Source organism: Ranitomeya variabilis, chromosome 2 (assembly GCF_051348905.1).
Source record: "Ranitomeya variabilis isolate aRanVar5 chromosome 2, aRanVar5.hap1, whole genome shotgun sequence".
In the NCBI taxonomy this organism is placed as follows: Eukaryota; Metazoa; Chordata; class Amphibia; order Anura; family Dendrobatidae; genus Ranitomeya; species Ranitomeya variabilis.
This window is the reverse complement of record NC_135233.1, coordinates 847344426-847364833: the sequence shown is the minus strand read 5'-3', so window position 1 is coordinate 847364833 and position 20408 is coordinate 847344426. Positions and strand designations below refer to the sequence as shown.

General features: G+C 43.4%; 2 pseudogenes across 1 annotated transcript in view; one reads left to right on the top strand and one right to left on the bottom strand.

Annotated features, from left to right (window-relative positions):
- Positions 1-20408, bottom strand: part of LOC143803968 (alkaline phosphatase-like) — a 45011-nt pseudogene that overhangs the window by 18624 nt on the left and 5979 nt on the right. Inside the window, exons 2-9 of the transcript XR_013220966.1 lie at positions 19785-19910; positions 18564-18679; positions 15909-16083; positions 10274-10445; positions 10054-10188; positions 8750-8819; positions 8160-8298; positions 5409-5599 (exon numbers count right to left, since the gene is read on the bottom strand). The product of XR_013220966.1 is annotated as an alkaline phosphatase-like (transcript). The remainder of the gene's footprint in view (positions 1-5408; positions 5600-8159; positions 8299-8749; positions 8820-10053; positions 10189-10273; positions 10446-15908; positions 16084-18563; positions 18680-19784; positions 19911-20408) is intronic.
- Positions 5751-6855, top strand: LOC143808984 (trans-acting T-cell-specific transcription factor GATA-3 pseudogene; annotated as a pseudogene).

Sequence of the window (20408 nt, the reverse complement as noted above, 5' to 3'; positions counted from 1 at the left end):
AAGACTCAGGGCAGCGCCTGAATCCACATAGGCATCGACGGAAATGGAAGACAGTGAAAAAATCAGAGTCACAGACAAAATGAACTTAGGCTGGTTTCACACTTGCGTTTTTGTCTGCAGCGTTTTTTGCACAAAAAACGCATGCGTTTTTTTTCCTATATTTAACATTGAAAACGCATGCGTTTTTTTGCACATGCGTTTGGTCGCGTTTTCAAACGCATGCGTTTTTTGTCTGCATGCGTTCATTTTCAAAAATGCTACCTGCAGTATTTTCTTGCGCGTTTTTTTGCCGCGAAAAAACGCATGCGTTTTTTCGCGGCAAAAAAATGCATTGCTGTCTATGTAAACGCATGCGTTTTTAAGCACATGCGTTTGTTTGCGCTAAAAACGCATGCGTTTTTATAGAAAAAAAACAGAAAACACACTGAAAAGCCACCCACCACCATCAAGGTGATAAAGGGATCCAAACCCTAACCCTAACTCTACCCCTAACCTCACCCCTAACCGTTTAATGAACATTTTCTGACAGTCATATTGCCACGTATTTAAGTGCCACGTATCACGTATTTCAGTGCCACGTATGCCACGTGCCACGTATTTAAGTGCCACGTGCCACATATTTAAGTGCCACGTGCCACGTATTACAGTGCCACGTGCCACGTATTTAAGTGCCACGTGCCACGTATTTAAGTGCCACGTGCCACGTATTACAGTGCCACGTGCCACGTATTTAAGTGCCACGTGCCACGTATTTAAGTGCCACGTGCCACGTATTTAAGTGCCACGTGCCACGTATTTAAGTGCCACGTGCCACGTATTTAAGTGCCACGTGCCACGTATTTAAGTGCCACGTGCCACGTATTTAAGTGCCACATGCCACGTATTTAAGTGCCACGTATTTAAGTACCATGTATTTCAGTTGCACGTATTTCAGTGCCACGTATTTCAGTCACGTTTAGGGTTAGGGTTAGGGGTAGGGGTAGGGTTAGGGTTTTCTTGTTTTTTCTTGTGTTTTCTTGTGTTTTTCTATAAAAACGCATGCGTCTAAAAAACGCATGCATTTTACCGCGTTTACATGCGTTTTTCACACATGCGTTTTTTTTAAAAAACGCATGCAGACAAAAACGCAAGTGTGAAACCAGCCTTAGACTGCAGAGTATCAATGGCAAAAGATTTATCAACCCTTTTTGTGCGTTTAGAGCATGCTGATATAACATGAGCTGAATCACCACAATAAAAACACAAACCATTTTTCCGCCTATAATTTTGCCGTTCACTTCTGGACTGAATTCTATCACATTGCATAGTCTCAGGTGCCTGTTCAGAAGACACCGCCAGCTGGTGCACGGGTTTGCGCTCCCGTAAACGCCGATCAATCTGAATGGCCATAGCCATAGACTCACTCAGACCTGTAGGCACAGGGAACCCCACCATAATATCCTTAATGGCCTCAGAAAGACCATTTCTGAAGTTAGCAGCCACTGCGCACTCATTCCACTGAGTAAGCACCGACCATTTCCGAAATTTCTGACAATATATTTCCGCTTCATCATGCCCCTGAGAGAGGGCTAATAAAGCCTTTTCAGCCTGAATCTCTAGGTTAGGTTCCTCATAGAGCAATCCCAATGCCAGAAAAAACGCATCCACACTGAGCAATGCAGGATCCCCTGGTGCCAATGCAAATGCCCAATTCTGAGGGTCGCCCCGTAGGAACGATATAACAATCTTAACCTGTTGAGCAGGGTCTCCAGAGGAGCGAGATTTCAAAGAGAGAAACAATTTACAATTGTTCCTGAAATTCAGGAAGGTAGATCTATCTCCAGAAAAAAACTCTGGAATAGGAATTCTAGGTTCAGACATGGGAGTGTGAACAACGAAATCCTGTATATTTTGAACCTTTGCCGCGAGATTACTCAGGCTGGAAGCCAAACTCTGGACATCCATGATAAACCGCTAAGATCAGAGCCATTCAAGGGTTAAGAGGAGGTAAGAAGCAGCTAGACAGCAATTAAGGGCTAGGCAGCAAAACTCTGAAGGAAAAAAAAAAAAAATTTCCCTTGAACACTTCTTTTTCTCCTGCTTCAGCCCAAACAATTAACACTTTGTGGGCCGGCTATACTGTCATGAATCCCCAATGGCTAGGGATAGCACAGGATAGGCAAGTATAAAAAATATCGGACGAGCTCTAGGGTGATGGAACCTGGGCTGACCGCTGCCCTACGCCTGACAAATGCAACTAGAGATAGCCAGGGAGCGTGCCTACGTTGGTTCTAGACGCCACGCACCAGCCTAAGAGCTAACTAGTACTGCAGAGAAAACAAAGACCTCACTTGCCTCCAGAGGAATTAACCCCAAAGATATAGTTGCCCCCCACATGTATTGACGGTGAAATGAGAGGAAGGCACACACATAGAGATGATGTATATAGCTTTAGCAAATAGAGGCCCGCTGAAAACTAGAAAGCAGAATGACACAAAAGGGGACTGAGCGGTCAGCAAAAAACCCTAATCAAAAAAAACCATCCTGAGATTACAAGAACCCATGTGCCAACTCATGGCACATGGGGAGAACCTCAGTCCACTAGAGCAACCAGCTAACAAAGAGACATTCTAAGCAAGCTGGACAAAAAACCAAACAACAGAAAATCAGCACTTAGCTTATCCTGAAAGATCTGGGAGCAGGTAGGCAGGAACCAAACAGAGCACATCTGAACACATTGATAGCCGGCAAGGGAAATGACAGAAAGGCCAGGTAAAATAGGAAACACCCAGCCTCTGATGGACAGATGGAAACCAAAGGCCGCAACCCACCAAAGTCACCCAGTACCAGCAGTAACCACCAGAGGGAGCCCGCAAACAGAATCCACAACAGGAAGGTCATGAAGAGAAATTGTGCATAAATGGTACAAGAATCCCGGTAGGGCAGGGGTGGGGAACCTAAGACCCCAGGGCCATTTACGGCCCTCGATGACCTTTTATCAGGCCCCCAAGCAGATTCTCAGGGACCGCATTCTTGGGCAGGGAGGTGTATTTTGATTGCAACCAGCTCATTAATTTCTTCTTGCCCTGTTGGCACACACATGCAGGTCATGAAGAGAAATTGTGCACATATGGTACAAGAATCCCGTTAGGGGCTTGCGAAATACGTTGATGTAGACAGCTGTCTACCTCAACGTGTATCACAAGCCCCTAACGCAGGAGTGGGGAATCTTTTTTCTGCCAATGGACATTTGGATATCTATACCATCCTTTCGGGGCCGTACAAACGCTGCCCACAAAGTACATCCTGACTCTGGCACTGGTTTCAGGATGTAATCTTTCATATCATGCCCTTCAGTGTTCAGTAGTGAACACTGCATGTGTGTGCTAACAGGGCAAGAAGAAATTAATGAGCTGGTTGTAATCAAAATACACCTCAATGCCCAAGGAGGAGGTCCCTGAGAATCTGCTCGGGGGCCTGATAAAAGGTCATCGAGGGCCGTAAATGGCCCTGGGGCCTGAGGTTCCCCACCCCTGCCCTAATAAACAAGAAAGTGAAATATCACATGGTCATAAGTATTCAGACCCTTTGCTCAGTATTGAGTAGAAGCACCCTTTTGAGCTCTATACACTGACACTATATACAGAGCTCCTACGTATAATGTCACTGGTGATCACTGTATTACCTGTATATTGACAGTATATACAGAGCTCCTGTGTGTAATGGCAATTAGTATTGTGGGTTTTTTTTATTATTAATAATCAGTATCGTTGTATTCAGTCACTATGTGGTAGTGATATGTGATCTGGTCATGCTGTGGTGATATCTTTTCCTTGTATGTGGTATTATTTGGTTGCTATGTGTTGGTAATATGTGATCTGGTCATGGTGTGGCGGTATTTGTTCCTTGTATGTGGTATTATTCGGTTACTATGTGATGGTAATATGTGATCTGATCATGGTGTGGCAGTATTTGCCCCTTATATGTGGTATTATTCGGTTACTATGTGATGATAATATGTGATCTGGTCATGGTGTGGCAGTACTTGCCCCTTGTATGTGGTATTAATCTATAACCATTTAGCAGCAATATGCGGTCAGTTCGGCCACAGGTCGGTATTATTCGGCCACTATGTGGTGGTAATATGTGATCTGGCTATATTGTGATGATATTTGTCCCTTGTATGTGGAACTAACGGTAATTTTAACAAATGTATGTGACTCATTCCCTTAAAAAATATATAAATAAATATATATATATATATATATATATATATATATATATATATATATATATACATATACACATACATACACACACATACATACCTTAAAAGAGTATTGGATATTTTAAGAAATTTTTAATAGGTTAGAGTAGAGTATTGCGAAACGCGCATGGGGTGTGGTGGACTCCTGGATTCTTTCCATTGTTTTTGGTAAATTTATGTTCTTTAATGTATTAGACATGTGTTTAAGATGGTTGTACTTGGATATTGTGCATGCCGGTATATATGGCACATCTAGCCTTATTTATTAATACCCGGCAGATGCTTGTTCTTTCTGTATGTATTTATTTATATATTTATTCACTCATTGGTATAGAGGTTATAGCACTAGCTAGGAATAAATAAACAAGTGCCATCTTTTGTCTTTCTTCCCAAATTCTACCATCTTTTGCCTAAATGAGAGTTATATCTATACACTAGTATTTATATTATTAGCATCCAGGTCCGTCCATCTTTTTCCTGTGTTTGTTGTTTCTCACCTTTGCCTGTTTCGGCTTTTTATGACCATGCTTAGTCTTGTTTTACATTTTGTCATTAATAAACATTATTCTTATATTATCTGCATGTGGTGCCTCTCTTTGTAGGTGTATTTAGAGTATTGCCTGGCCAAAAGAGTCTACCTTATGGTAGCCGCATAAAAAAATCTTTTGGCCAAAACTAAAGCTGCTGGCTATGTATGTGATATGGTGTTAATGTGTGATTGGTGAGGACATGGTGCAGAAGTGGAGTTTTTCCAAGAGTGGGCAGTGGGTCTGTTGAATATTTGAAAGGTGGAGCAGGGGTGGTGTTTGGGCGGAGTCTCAAGGGGGGTTTAAAATTTAGTCAGTATGGGGCCCTAAAATTCCTGGTAGCAGCCCTGATCACAGCATAGATACTGAGACTGCAGTATATACATCACATAGCATACATTGAGACTGCTGCTATACATAACATTAACCTCATCTCAGGAATTCACCCAGAGATTAAAGACGGGGGAAAATGAAAGGTTCCTGGGTGCCCAGAGACACTGAATCAACTGCCACATCAAGGACAAGATAGCAGAGTGAAAACTCCCCCACAAAAACGGTTCTGATACTGTCAGAGCGGACTTATGACTATATTTATTAATAAAGTAAAAAAATGTAAAAAAACATAATTTCCTTACCAAAAATACTATTGCCACGGTCTGTGTAGCCACCAAAGGTGAAGACGTGTGAGTGGTCTTCGGTCACAACAGTCAGGGTGTCAGAAACTGATGTGAGTTGTCCAGCTAAACAGATAGCTTTGTCAAATTCAACTGCTTCAGTCAATGAATTTTTAGCATTCCCGTCATGGTGTCCATGGTCGATTCTACCTCTTAATTTCAATTCAAAAGGGTAATTGGTATCAATTTATAGGAATCACAAACATATGTTTAATGTACAATTCATTTATCCATAACATTAAAGTATCCTACTTTATCATTATATTTTTAATTTCAGTGGAACTGTATGTCAAAGAGTACAATATGTGGATTAATCAGAGACTGTAATAAAAAGTATAAGAAAAATAATAACCAAAATTAATATGAATACATTGTAGATTAGGATTTGTCATATGCTAAGTGCTCTTTTCTTCTCACCAACAGGTCACTGACTGCACTGGATATATTACTCTAACTTCTTCTTTATTTACTACTTCATCTGATTGGACTTACTATTTTGCTGTGGAAGTTCTGCAGCAGGTCCCAGGTTGTGGTGGCCCTGGAGGTCTTTGCTACCCACCAGCCTCACTGGGTCAGTCACCACCATCACCCGGCTGTACTAAATGGACAACACCCTGAGTCCCATCACCCTGGGATCAGTCACTCGTACATCGATCACTCGCAATATCCTCTTACAGAAGATATGGATGTACTTTTAATATCAAGAGCCAAGGAACCCATGTACCTTCCTACTACAGCAACTCCGTGCGAGCAGTGCCGAGGTACCCAGCTCCACATCATGGACAGGTATGTCGTCCTCCTCTTCTACATCATTGGTTGGATCACAGCAAGGCTATAGGAGGACCTCATGCTGCATCACCATGGAACCTTCCTCCCTTCTTCAAGACCTACAGCCCACCCGGACCCTTACTGTCTACCCTCCAGTTTCATCATCAGTATCTTCCCTGGTTACCGGACATTCAAGCCCCCACACCTCTTCCCTTTCCCCCCCGCAACACTACCAAAAGATGTCTCCCCAGACCCTTCCATATCTAACACTGGATCCACAGTTAATCGTCAAGAGGACAAGGATTGCATCAAATACCATGTGTCCACCAAAACCATGAAACTGGAGTCATCTCACTCCAGAACCTCATGGGGAGAGTCGTCTTCTGCCCACTACAACATCTCCAACTACCAGTCCTATGTCCAAGACTACAGTCCAGAACTCTTTGCACCAAACTTAATTGGGGGATCTCCAACAAGCTTCCCATGTAAATCTAGACCAAAGACACGCTCAAGTACAGACTTCTGCACGCAACAGTTTCATTGTTTATCCAGCAACAAGGAGTTTAATAGGGTTCGGATGTGGCCAGGCTGCCCCGAGGACAGGAGAGCGGATACCCTATACACAGTGAAAGCCCTATGAGCTTGCAATTCATTAATTGCAATGATAGTCAAAAATAATCTTTTATTAAATTGATACATGTCCCTTAATTTGCACACACGCTATACTAATTGTATTGGTCACTGACATATACATATCTAACTATTCTGCATCTATTTAATGTATGTAAACCATGTCTTCTGTCCTGTCGGCTCCTGCAGTGGATTTACAGAAGCCGATGGATGGGTTGCCAGCTATTAATCTCTCTCTCTCTTTGGCCGCCAGGGAGAGATGGATTGATGGCTGGTGGTTCGTTTGTCGGCTTCTGTGGGGTCGCTGCAGGAGCTGACAGGATAGAAGACATGAAGTCTCTGCAATCTATCAAAACTTTTGTGCATGCCCTCATCATCTCCCTCCTCCATTACTGCAACACCCTCTTCCGCGGCCTCCCCGCTAACTCTCTTGCACCACTCCAATCTGTCCTCAACTCTGCTGCCCGGCTGATCCACCTCTCTCCTCGCTACTCCCCTGCTTCTCCCCTCTGCAAATCCCTCCACTGGCTCCCAATTCCCCAACGAATCCAGTTCAAACTACTAACACTGATCTACAAAGCCATCCACAACCTGTCCCCTCCCAATATCTCTGAACTAATCTCCCAATATCTTCCATCACGTAATCTCCGATCCTCCCAAGACCTACTACTCTCCTCCACACTTATCCATTCCTCACACAACTGCCTCCAAGATTTCTCTCGAATATCCCCCATCCTCTGGAATTCCACGCCTCAACACATCCGATTATCCACCACCCTTGGATCCTTCAGATGGAATCTGAAAACCCATCTCTTCAGGAAAGCGTACAGCCTGCAATAACCATTCTGCCGCCTCACCACCACCCGAGCTGCCGCACTCCCGACCTTCTGTCTCTTCCCCATTATCCCATAGAATGTAAGTCCGCAAGGACAGGGTCCTCTCCCCTCTGTACCAGTCTGTCATTGTAAATTTGTTTACTGTAAACGATATCTGTAACTCAGTTCGTAACCCCTTTTTCATGTACAGCACCATGGAATTAATGGTGCTATATAAATAAATAATAAAAATAATAATAATATCTTATAATGGGAGTCAAGTAAAAAGCCATAATATAATATACTGCTTACTTTACATACTATATTATGTGTTATTAGTTTTAGAGCTCATCTACTGTATTTACTGGGATATTACATTTGGACTATCATTCTATTTTGCTTGCCCATTTTCTGACTCTCTTGGCTTATTTTATAACTATAGTGATGATAAAAAATATATATTTTTAGTGATTTTTTTTCTATATTTAAAATGTTATACTCATCTTCTACAAATAGAAAAAATACATTGGGATTTTTGCTCAAGATTTTGATGGCCTTTTCTGTCATTTCAGCAAGGGATGAGTCAGTTGAAGGGTCACGACTCAGTTCATATTTCATGTCTTTTGGCTCAAAAAGACCTAAAAATACAAAGTTATGAAGTTTTGTTAGTAAAAACATCCCATCTATGTTCTCAAAGTGAGAGGCTTGACAAAGTGTTGTTTATATCATTTAGGCAAGGTCTGTCTACACCAATGTTTTCCAGACCTCATGGCCCCCCAATAGATAAGGATTTCCTTAGTTTGGACATATGAGAGAACCTGTGGGAATTTTTGATACCTTGATAGTAATTTCCATCACCTTTTCAATAGTGAGGAAATCCTGTATACATGATCTTCTGGGAGGCCGTGAGACCTGGAACTTGGGAAACACTGGTCTACACAGTGCAGGTTGTCAGCATAAGTGGCAAGCAATTAAGTAACAACTATGGGACAACCACTTGATACTGTGGGTCTCAAGTAGTAAACATACATTGCCCCTTTTTAATTCCATGTTCTCAATGTATAAATATAAATATAGAAGACTCTTTACCCATGAGATAATCGGTTGTATTTTCATTCACTGCATCAAAGTCTGCTTTATTCCGCACATATTTGGACCCCTGTGAGGATAAAATTACCATAAATAATGATGTTTAGTATGATGAATATAACTAAGGTGTCATATACACTATCTGATAATAAACAAGTCGGTTCCTGTGCAAACACCTGATGGACGAGCAATGGGCTTATTTGTTAGCTGCATTTACACTGGACGATTACAGCCATTAAATGACTGCCTTTCGACTACCTGAAAGCCGCTCGGTGGTCTGTACATAGCCGGTTTAGGCAGGATGACTGCACTTCCATATGCACAGAATAATCGTTAATACAATCGTTACGTGAGCATAAAATATCATTGTTCCTGGCAGCACCTTTCCTGCTTACATAGGATAATGTGTTGTCGAGAATGAGGGTCTTAAGCAAGCTTACAAATCATATCAACCTACTAATAATTGGGTGATTGGCGGCTTGTTTAAGCAAGACATTAATTGAAAAATAATTCCAAAAATGCTTGTTCCCAATCATCATCCAGTATAAATGCACCCCAACCTTGCTTAAAAAATCATACTTCTCTGCAGCATATCATCTTGTGTTAGCAGGACATGTGCTGGAAAAACAATTATATTCTAGGCTCACAGAACTATCGTAATATCAATTGTTCTGTGCACATGGAAGCGCTGGAAACCTGTCTCATCAAGCTATTAAACGACAGATGATCAGAGTAGAAGTATCCAATTGATGGTGGATTTTTAGTTATGATAGGACAGACCATTTAAATTGTCGATATTGATTTTTAGGATTGTTATATTCAATAGGTGTCACTACAGCTCAAGTCCTCTAACCTTCTGAAGAGGATATTTGCATATTTAGATTCCCAGAAAAGTATTGCATGGCCTATAGGTCTCCTTAAGTCAGCTTGATACTCTCCACAATGAGAAATATTTACCCTTTAGGTACCTATTCGATGCCTCTCAACCAGCCAAATCAGATCATCTGCTTTGCACTGAAGAGGGGCAAACACCCCAAAACACATGTCTGCAAATGGAGTGTCAGGTATTACTCCTTATCCTAAATCATGTGCCAAGGCTTTTTAACGGGTCGAGATTGTTACATCCAATAGGTGGCACTCAAGTTCCAGTCATTTTTCTCTCTGAAGAGGCTATTTGCACGAAGGAAGTCTGTAACATATGAATGTTCCCATTGGCATTGGATCCATTAATGTATAAATGAGTTATTGTGACTGCAAGTACTATGAGACTTTTCAAGTTTCCATTTAACAGAACCATTTGTTACCTCTCTTTTGTTCAACCACAGATCAATTAGGTTGAGTCCATCTTTTCTTACAGCCTGGCTTGTAATGCTGGTTGGGTATTCTGGGCCAGGTGTTCCTTTTGGATTCATGTAGATTCGGCCTCCTCCCAGAACTACCTGTAAATAATATAATATAGATCAGTAATGTTACTCCATTAAAGACCCTTTTATACACCATCACATATTGTGTACGTCTAGTTACATTAATATCTGTATTGTGCACCAGCTGGTACGCAATGTCCTTGCAGCCATTGTTAATCATACTTTGGTCATCTCATTGTCAGAGTACCATTCTCGGTTTGCGCTGTGAGAATAGGCAGCAGCTGGGGAAGCATGTTGGACGTGGGTGGTTGTCACAATACCTACAGATTTACCTGTCAAATAGGAGGAAATGGAACAGTTACATCAGAACTAGTAAAAGAATAACAATAATATAACAGATAAAAATATAGTTCTTACCGATAACGGTATTTCTCTGAGCCCATGACGGCACCACGGAGAGAGGGGATCCGCCCACCAAGGACAGGAAACCTACAGATAAAAAGGTGGTACCACTCTCCCGCATCAGTTGTTTACTAGAGAACGATGGGAGACTATGGAACAGCTTATTAGTTTCAATATTACTTAACTTAATTGAGATACCGCCTGACTTATCATAAAATAACCTATGGCACTATATTAACGTGCACACCCATAAGTGAAGGGAGGGAATGTACAGGTGCCGTCATGGGCTCAGAGAAATACCGTTATCGGTAAGAACTATATTTTTCTCTGTCGCCCATGACGGCACCACGGAGAGATTTCATAGATTGTACATTCAGGGAGGGACCACTGCTTCCAGAACCCTTTTACCGAAGGTAAGGTCTGAAGAGGAGATAAGGTCCAATCTATAGTGCCTATAGAAAGTGGAAGGTGATGACCAAGTAGCAGCTCTACATATCTGGTCAATAGAAGCTCCGGCCTTCTCCGCCCAAGAAGCTGCCACTGCCCTCGTTGAGTGAGCCTTGACCTCCCCTGGAACGGACATTCCACTTGATGAGTATGACAGGCTGATGGCGTCCGTGATCCATCTCGCCAGAGTGGCTTTGGAGGCTTTTTTCCCCTTTCGGGACCCTGAAAGCACACAAAAAGAGAGGCATCCCTCCCTACTCTCTCTGGTGGCTTCTATGTACTGCATGAGGCATCTCCTGACATCTAGTGTATGTAACGATTCCTCCTCATTTTTTGGGTTAGGACAAAAGGAGGGAAGAGATATCTCTTGAGATCTGTAGAATCGGGATGCCACTTTTGGGAGGTATGCTGGGTCTATTTTGAGAATAACTCTATCCTCTAAAAACTGTGTTTATGGAGGGTTAGCAGATAGTGCCTGTATGTCGCTAATTCTACGAGCAGATGTGAGGGCGACTAGCAGGGATGTTTTGAGGGATAGGAGTTTTAACGGGACATCCTCCAAGGATTCGAAGGGTGGTTTAGTCAGTGCTTTAAGGACCAAATTTAAATCCCATTGAGGGGCAGTTTTTATTGGAAGTGGCCTCGATCTACCTGCTGCCCTGATGAATCTTGAAACCCATCGATTACCTGCCAAATCATAATTAAACAGGGCTCCCAATGCTGCCACATGGACTTTCAGGGTACTCGTGGCTAAACCGATCTCCAACCCGTTTTGTAAAAATTCTAATATGGTTTTAAGGGGGACTTCTTCCCCTATTTTGGTGCCTGATGATGACAGGAATTTTTTCCATATCTTCCCATATTGCTTTGTTGTTACCGGTTTCCTACTTTGTAAAAGAGTGGATACTAGTCCTGGCGAAAACCCTCTATCTTCTAGTAGCTTCCTCTCAAATGCCAGGCTGTCAAGTGTAAGCTCGTAACTTGTGGATGGTTGACCGGGCCTTGGGAGAAGTAAGCCTGGAAGGTCTGGGAGTACCCACGGGTCGGATATTGACATTCTCCTCATCCAAGAGAACCAAGGTCTCTTTGGCCAGAACGAGGCTATTAAGATTACATGAGCCCCGTCCTCCCGAATCTTCCTCAGCACTGCCGGAATCAGAGCAAATGGGGGAAATGCGTAGGCCAGCTGATGCAGCCATGGGATCAGGAACGCATCCAGAACTACTGTATTCCCCCGAGGAGTTATGGAGCAGAAGGAGGTTACATTTTTGTTTGTGTTGTTGGCAAAGAGGTCTATGTCGGGAACCCCCCATTTTTCTGTAATCTGGGTGAATACTGTCTGATTTAGCTCCCATTCCCCTTGCTTTAGACTGGAGCGTCTCAGAAAGTACGCTTTGTAGTTGTCCACTCCCCTTATATGCAGACTTGTCAGGGATAGAAGGTTGCCCTCGGCTATCTGAAAGATTTCCTCGGTTACTTCCATCAGATTTTTGGAGCGAGTCCCCCCTTGGTGATTCAGGTATGCTACTACCACTCTGTTGTCTGACATGACTCTGACGTGGTGAAAGTGAAGGGCCCCCAAGAATTCCTGCAGGGAGAACTTGACCGCTAGGAGCTCTTTCATATTGGAAGATTCTTTCCGCAGGGATGTCGACCAGGTGCCTTGAGCTACTAGGTCGCCCAAATGAGCCCCCCACCCGCTGGGGCTTGCATCTGTTGTCAGTATTTTTGAGATTGGGATTACCCACTGGACTCCCTGGGAAAGATTCTTTTGCGATGCCCACCAGATTAGTGACTGAGTTGTGTTTGGAGATAATCTCAACTGACTTTCTAAACACCCTCCCAGAGAGATCTCCTCTGACAAAATCTGCCATTGAAGGTGTCTCGAATGGAGCTGAGCACATTGGACCGCAGGTATGCATGAAGTCATGGACCCCAAGAGGGACATAGCCTGACGTAGAGTTATAGAGGGGAGAGCTTGTATTTTTGACACTAGCCTTATTATTCTCTGTATTTTTTTCCCCAGGAAGCCAGCATTCTTCCTTTATAGAGTCCAGAGTGAGACCTAGGTATTCCTGGACCTGAGAAGGCACCGATCTGGACTTTTTTAAGTTTATTAGCCAGCCCAGTTCCTCTAGAGACCTCGTTACTGTTTCAAGCTGATTGCTGCAGTGTTGGGGAGAGGAGCCTATCACCAAAAAGTCGTCCAGATATGGTACAATCAAGGTGTCTTGCTCTCTGAGATGAGCCATCACCTCCGCAAATAATTTTGTGAATATTCTCGGGGCTATTGCTAGTCCGAAAGGTAGGGCTGAAAATTGAAAGTGACATAATATCCCCCTGATATGAACTGCTATCCTGAGAAACCTCTGGTGATCTAGGTGGATAGGGACGTGACAGTAGGCATCCTTTAGGTCCAGGACTACCATGAAACACCGAGGAAACAGCATTTTTATAGATTACTTTATTGTCTCCATTTTGAACGGTTGAACCTCTAGGCCTTTCTTACGGGTTTTTTCCACTCTTTTTGATTAGTGCGGAAATGGTCTCATCAAGAGGAAAAGCCCTCTTCTTCTTTTGCTCAAGACCCCTGAACATAATGTCCTGGACCGACCTTTTGGGGTGAGAGTCTACTAACCCCATAGTGCTCCTGACTGCTTTTATGAGGCCATCGGTGTCTTCCAAGGGGAAACAGCTGTGACCCCCAGAGGAAGAAGAAGATTATGAAGAAGAAGAAGAGGAATTAGATGAATCTGAGTCCGCATCATCACTGTCTATATTAGACACCGGAGACGGGGACCTGTGTCTAGTCTTCCTCCGTTTTTTCCCACTCTTGTGTCTTCCACCTGATTTGTAATCAGGGTTTTAAGATCGGCTGCAAACCCGGGAAGCCCCTCGGAAACTGTTTGCTGTATACATATATTACAAAGTCTCTTCTCCCAGGTAATTGGAAGGTCTTCTCTACAAAGGGCACAAATCCTATGCTTAGTTTTTCCTAAGCTTTTCTTCCCCTAGAGTAAAAGAGACAAAATAATACCCTTAGGCTGCGTGTCCATGGTCAGGATGGCCGGCGGTATCTCCGCAGCGGCGAAGCCGCTCGACGCTAAGCCCCGCCCCCTTCCTGGGACGCAATGATGCCGGATGTGTACTGTACACATCCGGGATCATCGCACCCCTCGCCATAGGGCCTTGTGATATTACCTGCGGCGACGCACGGACATGCTGCGATCTGAAAAGACGCGCAGCATGTCCGGAGTCGCAGGCCCGCCGCGTGTGGGTTTCCACGCATAGCGGACACGGGATTTCAAAAAATCCCCTCCACTATGCTGGAACATCTGGACGCTGCGTGTTTGACGCTGCAGCGTCAAACACGCAGCGTTTACTTACCGTGGACACTCACCCTTACTGTCTCTAACTTTCACGAAGATCACTTACCACCTCAAGGACCCATAAATACCGGTTGGGGATGCTCTGCATCTGTCTTTTTTCCCGACGCCGTACTGAACTCCTTGCTATGCTGGGACCTTTGGCGTTCTTTACCGGTGGTATCCTGGTGTCCCTTTTGTTGTCGCCGTTTTAGCTGCTGCTGCGGTGATGCTGGTGGTGGTGGTGATTCTGGTAAGGGTGATGCCAGGTCGCTCATAGTTGACTGTAGGCTGTGTCTTACGTAGGCTGCTGTCTTGTATTGCGGCCGGCTAGTGCTGCGGCTTGTGCTGCGGTTATTGCTGTGGCTGGTGCTGCACTGGTGCTGTGGCTGGTGCTGTGGCTGGTGCTGCGGCTTGTGCTGCGGCTCTTTTTGCCCATGGATGGCTGGAGCAGCTTGCTTTTTATGCGGCAGTGATTCCCGCTGCTTATTTTGAATTTGCGACTGCGCAGAAGCGCCTTGCCTGCCCGCTGGCGCCTGCGCGGAAGCGCCGTACGATGTTGCCTGCGCAGAAGCGCCGACAGCCGGCATCCGCACAGAGGAACGTTATCGTCTCCTAAATCCCGCGCACGCACAGTTGGCCCAAGATGGCGCCGCGCATGGCGCGCATGAGACACTGCCCACTGGAGCTCCCGGTCTCTTGCAGCCTGCTCTTAATGCGCGGTCCCTGCACGCTGGGCGCTATGCAGTGTGCAGGCTGATGCTTTGAAAGGGAGGGCCGCGCCGCTTCTCCCGCAACCACAGAGGGACCCCCCTGGATGTTGCCGCTGCTGCACCTTACCTGGGGAGGTGACCGCGAACTCCATGTCACCTCCCCCGCACACCCTAGAGGCCCACTAGCCCCAGCGGTGGCACCTCGGGTCACCACACCAGCCGAGGCAGGGGGACCCCCGCTGCCTGAGTCGGACTGATTGGCCCCGGAATCCCACGACGATCTTCTTCTGGTAAGTCTGTAGGTCTCCCATCAAGGACAGGAAACCAACTGATGCGGGAGAGTGGTACCGCCTTTTTATCTGTAGGTTTCCTGTCCTTGGTGGGCGGATCCCCTCTCTCCGTGGTGCCGTCATGGGCGACAGAGAAAGAAATAATGGAGAGGAGGAAGTGAATGAAACAGAGGGGAAAAAGAGGATAGTGAGAAAGAAGTAAGACGTGATGAGAGAGTAGAGGACAAATGGAAAGAAAAAAAAAAGGAGAATAAGCCTAGAATTAATGTATTATAAGAAAAGCATCTATTGTTTGAATCAAGTTTTAATGTTGAACACATTTTTTTATTTTTCATTTTGGTGTTTTTTGTTTTCCTCATTTATATTCCATTAACTATATTTACAACCCTTCCTGAAATCTTGCAGCTTTTACTCTGGTTACTGAGCCTCACACTCTCACAACTGATTGACATTTTAAACTAAATATCCCGTATGTATTTAGTATTGCTGGGATGTTTTAGGACTAAATGTACAGCAAAAAAAAACAGTGGTTGTGAGCTGTCTAGTTAGTCACACAGGAAACACATGATGTTTCTCACCTGCTAATTTAGCTCTGTGAAGTATGGATTCAACTTCATTTCTATTGGCGCTTGTACAAACTCCATAATTTGCAGCTGCGCTCACACCCAGGGATCCAGAATTCGTTTTTACCCCGCACAAGTAGGCTGTACCTGTCCCCGCACTGTCAGGGACCTGTGCATCCACATTGTACACCTGCAGTATAAGTAACAGGCAGTATCTTATAGTCTAAAAATGCTGCTGTCATTTATGAGTGATTAAATTGGAAACTGGATCGTGTACCTCTTATTTTAAAGCTCCTGCTTAATAGAGGTTTCCACTTATGATATTTTCCCCCAGACCACCCCCTGCATCTCCAAACATCTGATCTAATCTTCAGAATGAAGAGCTTCCATTTTTAAATGCGCCTTCTGACTGGAGCTATGTCAGACACGCTAGCAACCATTAAAGAAGCACTGCCACCAAAAAAAATTATTCTTTCAATATATTGCAGTCATCATATTATATAGCACTGTGTACTTAAAATTGATAATTTTACCCTTCTATCCAGTCAATTATTCTCTTTTCCGTTAGGTCTATGACATCACTTGATTAAAAACTGACTAACTGAATCCTTCTGAGCTCTATGCAGAAACAGGAGGTAAATTTTCTCTGGACAGGTCATAAGTCACTGCAAAAGTCCCTGGCAGTGTGAAGGAGTGGAGCAGATGGGTCAGGAGTGGAAAAGGGGGATCATAAATGCACGGAATAGAGACATGATTATTCTATATGGAGCAGAGAAAAGAGAAGAATTAGCTGGGTAGAAAGGAAAAATCAGCAATTTTAAGTACACAGTGCTATATAATAGGATAACTGTAATAAATTAAGAGGATAAAAAGTTTGATGAGAGTGCTTCTTTAACATAATATTGATTCACGGGCAGAGTGTTCACTGAAGATGTTATAACGTGTAGAAGATGGAATGCCCTATGAAGTTGGGGCTAAAGAATGTAAACATCAATTACTTTCTTTACTAAAAGGGTCCAATTAAGCTTTGAAAAGTGATAAAAATTTGCTGACAAAGTGGGCAGAGTTGGGGGGACAGGAGGTGTGGTATTCACTATGCCACAAATGTTACTTCAGTCCCAGTAGAGACTGCTGTAGAGTTTCTCGTGAGGAGCACACTGAGGTGTACTCCACTCGTCCAGCACTTCTGATTCATGAAGAGGCATATGTGTCTTTATTCTGGCTGTGTCTTTATTTACCATATAACTATAGGATTAGTAATGGATAGGTGTCGTTTAGGTGCCTCTCCATTTCTAAGCCGTGGGCTTGATCTCACCTGACAATACAAAAATAGCTATGGAGGATATCCCAATATTAAAACATAACATATACCACACATAAACCCAATGTCTCTCTTCTCATTAGGTTTATATGTGGTATGGTGGATGTCCATAGTAGGGCTTACTTGGGGCCTGTCCTTGTGAGGACAGGAGTCCTGCAGGGGCACACCAGGGAAGATAGTGGAAGTAAACTTACCCCCACCCCTTGACCATACTTTTGGACCACCATTCTCCAACTTTGGAGATTGAGAAGCAAACTGCTATATTGATACGTCCGTCCATATTGGTAAGACTGATCCAATTTTTATTCTTGAGCACCGGTTCACTGGAGCACTTTTGGTTTATGTTTGTGTTTTGTTGGTATCCAAGATTTTTTAACTTTATTATATTAAAGGTTATGTTTTAATATTGGGATATCCTCCATAGCTATTTTTGTTTTGTCAGCTCTGAGGGTACAGAAACAGTGTTGCTTATCGCACGCCATAACTATTTATACTCACCTGACAATACAAAGGTGATAACAACCACACAAATATGAACCCTACTTGCCACTGCTACAGGGCAAGTGGGAAGAGCCGGGAAAAGCATCAGAATTGGCGCATCTAATAGATGCGCCTTTTCTGGGGGCTGCAGGCTGTTATTTTTAGGCTGGGGGGCAATATCCATGGCCCCTTACCAGCCTGAGAATACCAGACCCCATATGTCTGCTTTAGAAAGGCTGGTTGAAAAAAAAATGGGGGGACCCCATGCCGTTTGTTTAAATGATTTATTTAACTAAATAAAAAATAAGGCATGAGGACCCCTATATTCTTGATAACCAGCCTTGCTGAAGCTGACAGTTGAGTGTCGCAGCCCCCAACTGTGAGTTTTTACTGGCTAGTTATCAAAAATACAGGGGAACCCATGCCGTTTTTTTTTTGGAATTTTTTTTTTACATCACAGGAGCTGGCTAATGAATACTCCCATCAACTGCTCTTGCTCTCTTGGTTATTAACGGCAGCAGGCGTCTGATGATGGGATCTGTAGTTCCATCAGCTGACACCAGTGACCAGAGGTAAACGTTATACCTCTGATCACAGCTGAACGTTCAAAGACAGCGTGGGAACCGCGGCTCTCTGATCAGCAGGGATGATTTCACCGCCGATCAGAAGCGGTGTTTGCCGCGCTGTCATGCACATAACAGGATGGCAAACATTGGATGTTTGGGCCCCCCCATTCAAGTGAATGGGGTCCGGGTTCGGGTACTGTTCTGGTACCCGAACCTTTTGTAACTGTTCAGTCGAACCTGCCGGACCCGAACATCCAAGTGTCCTCCCATCTTTAGTGTTATCGCCATAATTGCCATCCTCACCTTTGAAAGAGTAACATGAGGAAACTTTTCCATCTCTAATATATTCTCCTCCCCTGGTTGTCCTGCAAGTTGTCCTTGGTATATACGAGCCGCAGTAATTGTAGTTACCCTCATTCCTGAAATTAGATACATTGCATAGAGAAGCATTAATGTATACGATTTTACAGAAATCAGCCTTATTTATCATTCCAGTTGTGATATTGAACACTATCTCTGTATAGAAAATGTATAGAATACCTATAGCCTGCTGAGTAACTGTATATAGGAAGTGCATACTGCATGGCTTGTGCATTTCACATTACACTGCTGAATTACATTACACTGGATGTGTGATAAACTCAATAAAAAAACACTGCTGAATTACATTACACCGGATGTGTGATAAACTCAATAAAATGTATGAATCATAAAAGTATTTTGGATGGTAAACAGTACATATGTCAATTGCTATTTACAAGTTTATATAAAAAGCTACAATAGAAAGGGTGCAAAATAATCACAGCTGATATCCCGAATTTGAGAAGGAGTTGTCCATAAAAGCAACAGAAACATTTTAATAAAAAGTAAAATGACTCGCTTATTTAATTTGCAGTTATAAAGGGGAAAAATGTTTCCCAACAATAATGGCCCCATTCATCATTGCATTTTTGCCAGTTTTTGGCGTGAAAAACTCCCAAATAGTGAGTTTTTTTATTTGCAAGAAATTCATAAAAGGATTGCACCTTTTTTTAAATTACAGTAGTCTTTTGTGGTTTAGTTCGTTTTCTGATTTTTACATTAATTTGGCTTTTCCAGATTTTTAGAATGTCACACTTTTTTTGCTCAAATGTACTCTAGTCCCTTCTGGAGTGTGTTGTATACCACATATGTTTGCAGAAATTTTGTGGAACACATAATTTTTTTTGCCTAAAATGGTGTAAAAAAAAAAGGTTAAGGACAAAAATAATAAAGAAAAAAAACACGGGGGAATAATTGCTTGTCGATTAACCACCAGAATGATTTCTCTTCTCACGGCTAACTAATGTGTATGAGAGACTTTAGCTTTAGACAGCTGTTTAATTAAAGTATATTTGCCAAGCAATCCAGATTCCAGTACAAAATAGATTGTATAATTTCTACTTCTGCCATTTGGCAATAATTGGCAACAACATTTTTGAACAATATTTTCCAAATGGGGAGAGCCCCAGCGTCGCACCTGTATCTTCCCACCACCACAGACACCTATTGGTGATAACTTAGCATCTCCTAAAAACATGATGAGGTTCTTGGCCTTGTTGACATTTGGTTTCAGATTCAGGGCAGCTGCCAAAGTCTCCTTGGCTTGGTACTTGGGGGTCTTCTCAGCTTCTATAAGTCACAATTAAATTATTAATTATGTATGACTAGATGGTGGCCCGTTTCTAACGCATCGGGTATCCTAGAATATGTATGTAGTTTATTTATGAAGGTTTCAGAATAATGCAATGAATACACAGGATTCGGCCAGCCGGGCACGACCAATTAGCGAAGCGTGGTTCAAATCCCATGCCAATTCGCGGCCGGACTGGGCCTGTCGCTGATTGTTCGCGGCCAGCATGCTGCGACCAATCAGTGAAGCCAGGGCCAGCTGCAGATTTTTGAGGGCCCCGGGCGAAAGAGTCTCACAGCCCACGTAGCATATAACACAGCCCACGTAGCATATAGCACAGCTACGTAGTATAGAGCACAGCCACGTAGCATATAACACAGCCCACGTAGCATATAGCACAGCCACGTAGTATAGAGCACAGCCACGTAGTATATAGCACAGCCCACGTAGTATATAGCACAGCCCACGTAGTATATAGCACAGCCCACGTAGTATAT